Source organism: Osmerus eperlanus, chromosome 11 (assembly GCF_963692335.1).
Source record: "Osmerus eperlanus chromosome 11, fOsmEpe2.1, whole genome shotgun sequence".
Taxonomy (NCBI): domain Eukaryota; kingdom Metazoa; phylum Chordata; class Actinopteri; order Osmeriformes; family Osmeridae; genus Osmerus; species Osmerus eperlanus.
The window spans coordinates 969,701-979,700 of record NC_085028.1 but is presented as its reverse complement, the minus strand read 5'-3'; the positions used below and the strand labels follow the sequence as shown (position 1 = coordinate 979,700).

The 10,000-nt window shown below is 51.2% G+C and overlaps 9 non-coding genes across 9 annotated transcripts; all 9 read right to left on the bottom strand.

The window, feature by feature from the left end:
* Window positions 1-582: 582 nt before the first annotated feature.
* On the bottom strand, window positions 583-653 carry trnag-gcc (transfer RNA glycine (anticodon GCC)). The gene has a single exon. It is a non-coding gene; the product is annotated as a tRNA-Gly (tRNA).
* Window positions 654-1,659: 1,006 nt separating this feature from the next.
* On the bottom strand, window positions 1,660-1,730 carry trnag-gcc (transfer RNA glycine (anticodon GCC)). The gene has a single exon. It is a non-coding gene; the product is annotated as a tRNA-Gly (tRNA).
* A 1,010-nt stretch (window positions 1,731-2,740) lies between these two features.
* Window positions 2,741-2,811, bottom strand: trnag-gcc (transfer RNA glycine (anticodon GCC)). Its single transcript has one exon. It is a non-coding gene; the product is annotated as a tRNA-Gly (tRNA).
* A 1,005-nt stretch (window positions 2,812-3,816) lies between these two features.
* On the bottom strand, window positions 3,817-3,887 carry trnag-gcc (transfer RNA glycine (anticodon GCC)). The gene has a single exon. It is a non-coding gene; the product is annotated as a tRNA-Gly (tRNA).
* Window positions 3,888-4,895: 1,008 nt separating this feature from the next.
* Window positions 4,896-4,966, bottom strand: trnag-gcc (transfer RNA glycine (anticodon GCC)). Its single transcript has one exon. It is a non-coding gene; the product is annotated as a tRNA-Gly (tRNA).
* A 1,008-nt stretch (window positions 4,967-5,974) lies between these two features.
* Window positions 5,975-6,045, bottom strand: trnag-gcc (transfer RNA glycine (anticodon GCC)). Its single transcript has one exon. It is a non-coding gene; the product is annotated as a tRNA-Gly (tRNA).
* Window positions 6,046-7,053: 1,008 nt separating this feature from the next.
* trnag-gcc (transfer RNA glycine (anticodon GCC)) lies at window positions 7,054-7,124 on the bottom strand. The gene has a single exon. It is a non-coding gene; the product is annotated as a tRNA-Gly (tRNA).
* A 1,008-nt stretch (window positions 7,125-8,132) lies between these two features.
* On the bottom strand, window positions 8,133-8,203 carry trnag-gcc (transfer RNA glycine (anticodon GCC)). Its single transcript has one exon. It is a non-coding gene; the product is annotated as a tRNA-Gly (tRNA).
* Window positions 8,204-9,211: 1,008 nt separating this feature from the next.
* trnag-gcc (transfer RNA glycine (anticodon GCC)) lies at window positions 9,212-9,282 on the bottom strand. Its single transcript has one exon. It is a non-coding gene; the product is annotated as a tRNA-Gly (tRNA).
* Window positions 9,283-10,000: the final 718 nt, after the last annotated feature.

Sequence of the window (10,000 nt, the reverse complement as noted above, 5' to 3'; positions counted from 1 at the left end):
CTTCTTGGGAGGTTCGGGATAAATGGCTTTTTACCAAGTTACAAGCACAAATATTATGATTTGTAATATAATGTTGTTAAGAAGAACTAAGCTAGCTACTTTAAGTTGTGTTATCGTCTACTCTCGGTTACTACAGTCATTCGAGGAGAGATGCGAGGGTTCTGATAGCCGCACGCGTCGGCCACCACAAACGTAAAACGATACGATCACAACTCCTTTTCTGTTACGTCGTAAGTGTCCTTTGCTCGTTCTTGTTTGGAGCGATGCCGGACGTCCCGAATATCCACCCAGTCATCTTACCGTAACTCACTCACGTACTACAGAAGTAAAGTGTCCTTCAAATCAAGTTCTGTGAGATGACGGTCAACCACGCTACAATGAACCGCGATAAGCTAAAGGTATTTTTCTCCCCGTCAGGAAATTGAACCCTGGTCTCCCGCGTGACAGGCGGGGATACTGACAACTATACTAACGAGGACACTGCCAGCTGACGTTGTTTGCCGTAGTAGCTCACGAGGATTCACGTGCCAACGAGCCCGAATCAACTCAAACCAAGGCCGACGACGGTCCACGCAAGAGAAATGCATTGGCCGGGAATCGAACCCGGGCCTCCCGCGTGGCAGGCGAGAATTCTACCACTGAACCACCAATGCGTCCTTGACGGGCCGCTTTGGACGGAACGTGGTCTTGCCGTCATGCTAGGAGGGGAGGCGCGAGGAGGGACGTGTCAACTCGCACCAAAAGCCAGAGGGATGCACAGTCTCTTTCGTGACTCTTTTTGGATAACCCTCAAGGTGGGGTTCCATGGTGTAACGGTCAGCCCTCTGAATCCAGAAATCCGAGTAAATCTCGGTGGAACCTGCCAGAGCTTTAATCTGAGAGCCCAAACCCGCCCTTGACAGTGGCTGCTTGGTTTCAACCTTCCACTGAGGACACAGGGGTTGGGACCCATCAGCGTCCCGTGAGGAACCGCTGGCACCGCGCCCCCTAATAGTGCTACCATAGTGTTGGTGTGGGAACAGTAGGACTGGCGCTGCATTCGTTCATTCTTGTGTGGAGCGATGCGGGGTGAATACCCTTCTTGGGAGGTTCGGGATAAATGGCTTTTTACCAAGTTACAAGCACAAATATTATGATTTGTAATATAATGTTGTTAAGAAGAACTAAGCTAGCTACTTCAAGTTGTGTTATCGTCTACTCTCGGTTACTTCAGTCATTCGAGGAGAGATGCGAGGGTTCTGATAGCCGCACGCGTCGGCCACCACAAACGTAAAACGATACGATCACAACTCCTTTTCTGTTCCGTCGTAAGTGTCCTTTGCTCGTTCTTGTTTGGAGCGATGCCAGACGTCCCGAATAGCCACCCAGTCATCTTACCGTAACTCCCTCACGTACTACAGAAGTAAAGTGTCCTTCAAATCAAGTTCTGTGAGATGACGGTCAACCACGCTACAATGAACCGCGATAAGCTAAAGGTATTTTTCTCCCCGTCAGGAAATTGAACCCTGGTCTCCCGCGTGACAGGCGGGGATACTGACAACTATACTAACGAGGACACTGCCAGCTGACGTTGTTTGCCGTAGTAGCTCACGAGGATTCACGTGCCAACGAGCCCGAATCAACTCAAACCAAGGCCGATGACGGTCCACTCAAGAGAAATGCATTGGCCGGGAATCGAACCCACGCCTCCCGCGTGGCAGGCGAGAATTCTACCACTGAACCACCAATGCGTACTTGACGGGCCGTTTTGGACGGAACGTGGTCTTGCCGTCATGCTAGGAGGGGAGGCGCGAGGAGGGACCTGTCAACTCGCACCAAAAGCCAGAGGGATGCACAGTCTCTTTTTCGTGACTCTTTTTGGATAACCCTCAAGGTGGGGTTCCATGGTGTAACGGTCAGCCCTCTGAATCCAGAAATCCGAGTTCAAATCTCGGTGGAACCTGCCAGAGCTTTTATCTGAGAGCCCAAACCCGCCCTTGACAGTGGCTGCTTGGTTTCAACCTTCCACTGAGGACACAGGGGTTGGGACCAATCAGCGTCCCGTGAGGAACCGCTGGCACCGCGCCCCCTAATAGTGCTACCATAGTGTTGGTGTGGGAACAGTAGGACTGGCGCTGCATTCGTTCATTCTTGTGTGGAGCGATGCGGGGTGAATCCCCTTCTTGGGAGGTTCGGGATAAATGGCTTTTTACCAAGTTACAAGCACAAATATTATGATTTGTAATATAATGTTGTTAAGAAGAACTAAGCTAGCTACTTTAAGTTGTGTTATCGTCTACTCTCGGTTACTACAGTCATTCGAGGAGAGATGCGAGGGTTCTGATAGCCGCACGCGTCGGCCACCACAAACGTAAAACGATACGATCACAACTCCTTTTCTGTTACGTCGTAAGTGTCCTTTGCTCGTTCTTGTTTGGAGCGATGCCGGACGTCCCGAATATCCACCCAGTCATCTTACCGTAACTCACTCACGTACTACAGAAGTAAAGTGTCCTTCAAATCAAGTTCTGTGAGATGACGGTGAACCACGCTACAATGAACCGCGATAAGGAAAAAGTATTTTTCTCCCCGTCAGGGAATTGAACCCTGGTCTCCCGCATGACAGGCGGGGATACTGACCACTATACTAACGAGGACACTGCCAGCTGACGTTGTTTGCCGTAGTAGCTCACGAGGATTCACGTGCCAACGAGCCCGAATCAACTCAAACCAAGGCCGACGACGGTTCACGCAAGAGATATGCATTGGCCGGGAATCGAACCCGGGCCTCCCGCGTGGCAGGCGAGAATTCTACCACTGAACCACCAATGCTTCCTTGACGGGCTGGTTTGTACGGAACGTGGTCTTGCCGTCATGCTAGGAGGGGAGGCGCGAGGAGGGACGTGTCAACTCGCACCAAAAGCCAGAGGGATGCACAGTCTCTTTCGTGACTCTTTTTGGATAACCCTCAAGGTGGGGTTCCATGGTGTAACGGTCAGCCCTCTGAATCCAGAAATCCGAGTTCAAATCTCGGTGGAACCTGCAAGAGCTTTTATCTGAGAGCCCAAACCCGCCCTTGACAGTGGCTGCTTGGTTTCAACCTTCCACTGAGGACACAGGGGTTGGGACCAATCAGCGTCCCGTGAGGAACCGCTGGCACCGCGCCCCCTAATAGTGCTACCATAGTGTTGGTGTGGGAACAGTAGGACTGGCGCTGCATTCGTTCATTCTTGTGTGGAGCGATGCGGGGTGAATCCCCTTCTTGGGAGGTTCGGGATAAATGGCTTTTTACCAAGTTACAAGCACAAATATTATGATTTGTAATATAATGTTGTTAAGAAGAACTAAGCTAGCTACTTTAAGTTGTGTTATCGTCTACTCTCGGTTACTTCAGTCATTCGAGGAGAGATGCGAGGGTTCTGATAGCCGCACGCGTCGGCCACCACAAACGTAAAACGATACGATCACAACTCCTTTTCTGTTACGTCGTAAATGTCCTTTGCTCGTTCTTGTTTGGAGCGATGCCGGACGTCCCGAATATCCACCCAGTCATCTTACCGTAACTCACTCACGTACTACAGAAGTAAAGTGTCCTTCAAATCAAGTTCTGTGAGATGACGGTGAACCACGCTACAATGAACCGCGATAAGGAAAAAGTATTTTTCTCCCCGTCAGGGAATTGAACCCTGGTCTCCCGCGTGACAGGCGGGGATACTGACCACTATACTAACGAGGACACTGCCAGCTGACGTTTGCCGTAGTAGCTCACGAGGATTCACGTGCCAACGAGCCCGAATCAACTCAAACCAAGGCCGACGACGGTCCACGCAAGAGATATGCATTGGCCGGGAATCGAACCCGGGCCTCCCGCGTGGCAGGCGAGAATTCTACCACTGAACCACCAATGCTTCCTTGACGGGCTGGTTTGTACGGAACGTGGTCTTGCCGTCATGCTAGGAGGGGAGGCGCGAGGAGGGACGTGTCAACTCGCACCAAAAGCCAGAGGGATGCACAGTCTCTTTCGTGACTCTTTTTGGATAACCCTCAAGGTGGGGTTCCATGGTGTAACGGTCAGCCCTCTGAATCCAGAAATCCGAGTTCAAATCTCGGTGGAACCTGCAAGAGCTTTTATCTGAGAGCCCAAACCCGCCCTTGACAGTGGCTGCTTGGTTTCAACCTTCCACTGAGGACACAGGGGTTGGGACCAATCAGCGTCCCGTGAGGAACCGCTGGCACCGCGCCCCCTAATAGTGCTACCATAGTGTTGGTGTGGGAACAGTAGGACTGGCGCTGCATTCGTTCATTCTTGTGTGGAGCGATGCGGGGTGAATCCCCTTCTTGGGAGGTTCGGGATAAATGGCTTTTTACCAAGTTACAAGCACAAATATTATGATTTGTAATATAATGTTGTTAAGAAGAACTAAGCTAGCTACTTTAAGTTGTGTTATCGTCTACTCTCGGTTACTACAGTCATTCGAGGAGAGATGCGAGGGTTCTGATAGCCGCACGCGTCGGCCACCACAAACGTAAAACGATACGATCACAACTCCTTTTCTGTTACGTCGTAAGTGTCCTTTGCTCGTTCTTGTTTGGAGCGATGCCGGACGTCCCGAATATCCACCCAGTCATCTTACCGTAACTCACTCACGTACTACAGAAGTAAAGTGTCCTTCAAATCAAGTTCTGTGAGATGACGGTGAACCACGCTACAATGAACCGCGATAAGGAAAAAGTATTTTTCTCCCCGTCAGGGAATTGAACCCTGGTCTCACGCGTGACAGGCAGGGATACTGACCACTATACTAACGAGGACACTGCCAGCTGACGTTGTTTGCCGTAGTAGCTCACGAGGATTCACGTGCCAACGAGCCCGAATCAACTCAAACCAAGGCCGACGACGGTCCACGCAAGAGATATGCATTGGCCGGGAATCGAACCCGGGCCTCCCGCGTGGCAGGCGAGAATTCTACCACTGAACCACCAATGCTTCCTTGACGGGCTGGTTTGTACGGAACGTTGTCTTGCCGTCATGCTAGGAGGGGAGGCGCGAGGAGGGACGTGTCAACTCGCACCAAAAGCCAGAGGGATGCACAGTCTCTTTCGTGACTCTTTTTGGATAACCCTCAAGGTGGGGTTCCATGGTGTAACGGTCAGCCCTCTGAATCCAGAAATCCGAGTTCAAATCTCGGTGGAACCTGCAAGAGCTTTTATCTGAGAGCCCAAACCCGCCCTTGACAGTGGCTGCTTGGTTTCAACCTTCCACTGAGGACACAGGGGTTGGGACCAATCAGCGTCCCGTGAGGAACCGCTGGCACCGCGCCCCCTAATAGTGCTACCATAGTGTTGGTGTGGGAACAGTAGGACTGGCGCTGCATTCGTTCATTCTTGTGTGGAGCGATGCGGGGTGAATCCCCTTCTTGGGAGGTTCGGGATAAATGGCTTTTTACCAAGTTACAAGCACAAATATTATGATTTGTAATATAATGTTGTTAAGAAGAACTAAGCTAGCTACTTTAAGTTGTGTTATCGTCTACTCTCGGTTACTACAGTCATTCGAGGAGAGATGCGAGGGTTCTGATAGCCGCACGCGTCGGCCACCACAAACGTAAAACGATACGATCACAACTCCTTTTCTGTTACGTCGTAAGTGTCCTTTGCTCGTTCTTGTTTGGAGCGATGCCGGACGTCCCGAATATCCACCCAGTCATCTTACCGTAACTCACTCACGTACTACAGAAGTAAAGTGTCCTTCAAATCAAGTTCTGTGAGATGACGGTGAACCACGCTACAATGAACCGCGATAAGGAAAAAGTATTTTTCTGCCCGTCAGGGAATTGAACCCTGGTCTCCCGCGTGACAGGCGGGGATACTGACCACTATACTAACGAGGACACTGCCAGCTGACGTTGTTTGCCGTAGTAGCTCACGAGGATTCACGTGCCAACGAGCCCGAATCAACTCAAACCAAGGCCGACGACGGTCCACGCAAGAGATATGCATTGGCCGGGAATCGAACCCGGGCCTCCCGCGTGGCAGGCGAGAATTCTACCACTGAACCACCAATGCTTCCTTGACGGGCTGTTTTGTACGGAACGTGGTCTTGCCGTCATGCTAGGAGGGGAGGCGCGAGGAGGGACGTGTCAACTCGCACCAAAAGCCAGAGGGATGCACAGTCTCTTTCGTGACTCTTTTTGGATAACCCTCAAGGTGGGGTTCCATGGTGTAACGGTCAGCCCTCTGAATCCAGAAATCTGAGCTCAAATCTCGGTGGAACCTGCAAGAGCTTTTATCTGAGAGCCCAAACCCGCCCTTGACAGTGGCTGCTTGGTTTCAACCTTCCACTGAGGACACAGGGGTTGGGACCAATCAGCGTCCCGTGAGGAACCGCTGGCACCGCGCCCCCTAATAGTGCTACCATAGTGTTGGTGTGGGAACAGTAGGACTGGCGCTGCATTCGTTCATTCTTGTGTGGAGCGATGCGGGGTGAATCCCCTTCTTGGGAGGTTCGGGATAAATGGCTTTTTACCAAGTTACAAGCACAAATATTATGATTTGTAATATAATGTTGTTAAGAAGAACTAAGCTAGCTACTTTAAGTTGTGTTATAGTCTACTCTCGGTTACTACAGTCATTCGAGGAGAGATGCGAGGGTTCTGATAGCCGCACGCGTCGGCCACCACAAACGTAAAACGATACGATCACAACTCCTTTTCTGTTACGTCGTAAGTGTCCTTTGCTCGTTCTTGTTTGGAGCGATGCCGGACGTCCCGAATATCCACCCAGTCATCTTACCGTAACTCACTCACGTACTACAGAAGTAAAGTGTCCTTCAAATCAAGTTCTGTGAGATGACGGTGAACCACGCTACAATGAACCGCGATAAGGAAAAAGTATTTTTCTCCCCGTCAGGGAATTGAACCCTGGTCTCCCGCGTGACAGGCGGGGATACTGACCACTATACTAACGAGGACACTGCCAGCTGACGTTGTTTGCCGTAGTAGCTCACGAGGATTCACGTGCCAACGAGCCCGAATCAACTCAAACCAAGGCCGACGACGGTCCACGCAAGAGATATGCATTGGCCGGGAATCGAACCCGGGCCTCCCGCGTGGCAGGCGAGAATTCTACCACTGAACCACCAATGCTTCCTTGACGGGCTGGTTTGTACGGAACGTGGTCTTGCCGTCATGCTAGGAGGGGAGGCGCGAGGAGGGACGTGTCAACTCGCACCAAAAGCCAGAGGGATGCACAGTCTCTTTCGTGACTCTTTTTGGATAACCCTCAAGGTGGGGTTCCATGGTGTAACGGTCAGCCCTCTGAATCCAGAAATCCGAGTTCAAATCTCGGTGGAACCTGCAAGAGCTTTTATCTGAGAGCCCAAACCCGCCCTTGACAGTGGCTGCTTGGTTTCAACCTTCCACTGAGGACACAGGGGTTGGGACCAATCAGCGTCCCGTGAGGAACCGCTGGCACCGCGCCCCCTAATAGTGCTACCATAGTGTTGGTGTGGGAACAGTAGGACTGGCGCTGCATTCGTTCATTCTTGTGTGGAGCGATGCGGGGTGAATCCCCTTCTTGAGAGGTTCGGGATAAATGGCTTTTTACCAAGTTACAAGCACAAATATTATGATTTGTAATATAATGTTGTTAAGAAGAACTAAGCTAGCTACTTCAAGTTGTGTTATCGTCTACTCTCGGTTACTTCAGTCATTCGAGGAGAGATGCGAGGGTTCTGATAGCCGCACGTGTCGGCCACCACAAACGTAAAACGATACGATCACAACTCCTTTTCTGTTCCGTCGTAAGTGTCCTTTGCTCGTTCTTGTTTGGAGCGATGCCGGACGTCCCGAATAGCCACCCAGTCATCTTACCGTAACTCACTCACGTACTACAGAAGTAAAGTGTCCTTCAAAAAGAGTTCTGTGAGATGACGGTGAACCATGCTACAATGAACCGCGATAAGCAAAAGGTATTTTTCTCCCCGTCAGGGAATTGAACCCTGGTCTCCCGCGTGACAGGCGGGGATACTGACCACTATACTAACGAGGACACTGCCAGCTGACGTTGTTTGCCGTAGTAGCTCACGAGGATTCACGTGCCAACGAGCCCGAATCAACTCAAACCAAGGCCGACGACGGTCCACGCAAGAGATATGCATTGGCCGGGAATCGAACCCGGGCCTCCCGCGTGGCAGGCGAGAATTCTACCACTGAACCACCAATGCTTCCTTGACGGGCTGGTTTGTACGGAACGTGGTCTTGCCGTCATGCTAGGAGGGGAGGCGCGAGGAGGGACGTGTCAACTCGCACCAAAAGCCAGAGGGATGCACAGTCTCTTTCGTGACTCTTTTTGGATAACCCTCAAGGTGGGGTTCCATGGTGTAACGGTCAGCCCTCTGAATCCAGAAATCCGAGTTCAAATCTCGGTGGAACCTGCAAGAGCTTTTATCTGAGAGCCCAAACCCGCCCTTGACAGTGGCTGCTTGGTTTCAACCTTCCACTGAGGACACAGGGGTTGGGACCAATCAGCGTCCCGTGAGGAACCGCTGGCACCGCGCCCCCTAATAGTGCTACCATAGTGTTGGTGTGGGAACAGTAGGACTGGCGCTGCATTCGTTCATTCTTGTGTGGAGCGATGCGGGGTGAATCCCCTTCTTGGGAGGTTCGGGATAAATGGCTTTTTACCAAGTTACAAGCACAAATATTATGATTTGTAATATAATGTTGTTAAGAAGAACTAAGCTAGCTACTTTAAGTTGTGTTATCGTCTACTCTCGGTTACTACAGTCATTCGAGGAGAGATGCGAGGGTTCTGATAGCCGCACGCGTCGGCCACCACAAACGTAAAACGATACGATCACAACTCCTTTTCTGTTACGTCGTAAGTGTCCTTTGCTCGTTCTTGTTTGGAGCGATGCCGGACGTCCCGAATATCCACCCAGTCATCTTACCGTAACTCACTCACGTACTACAGAAGTAAAGTGTCCTTCAAATCAAGTTCTGTGAGATGACGGTGAACCACGCTACAATGAACCGCGATAAGGAAAAAGTATTTTTCTCCCCGTCAGGGAATTGAACCCTGGTCTCCCGCGTGACAGGCGGGGATACTGACCACTATACTAACGAGGACACTGCCAGCTGACGTTGTTTGCCGTAGTAGCTCACGAGGATTCACGTGCCAACGAGCCCGAATCAACTCAAACCAAGGCCGACGACGGTCCACGCAAGAGATATGCATTGGCCGGGAATCGAACCCGGGCCTCCCGCGTGGCAGGCGAGAATTCTACCACTGAACCACCAATGCTTCCTTGACGGGCTGGTTTGTAAGGAACGTGGTCTTGCCGTCATGCTAGGAGGGGAGGCGCGAGGAGGGACGTGTCAACTCGCACCAAAAGCCAGAGGGATGCACAGTCTCTTTCGTGACTCTTTTTGGATAACCCTCAAGGTGGGGTTCCATGGTGTAACGGTCAGCCCTCTGAATCCAGAAATCCGAGTTCAAATCTCGGTGGAACCTGCAAGAGCTTTTATCTGAGAGCCCAAACCCGCCCTTGACAGTGGCTGCTTGGTTTCAACCTTCCACTGAGGACACAGGGGTTGGGACCAATCAGCGTCCCGTGAGGAACCGCTGGCACCGCGCCCCCTAATAGTGCTACCATAGTGTTGGTGTGGGAACAGTAGGACTGGCGCTGCATTCGTTCATTCTTGTGTGGAGCGATGCGGGGTGAATCCCCTTCTTGGGAGGTTCGGGATAAATGGCTTTTTACCAAGTTACAAGCACAAATATTATGATTTGTAATATAATGTTGTTAAGAAGAACTAAGCTAGCTACTTTAAGTTGTGTTATCGTCTACTCTCGGTTACTACAGTCATTCGAGGAGAGATGCGAGGGTTCTGATAGCCGCACGCGTCGGCCACCACAAACGTAAAACGATACGATCACAACTCCTTTTCTGTTACGTCGTAAGTGTCCTTTGCTCGTTCTTGTTTGGAGCGATGCCGGACGTCCCGAATATCCACCCAGT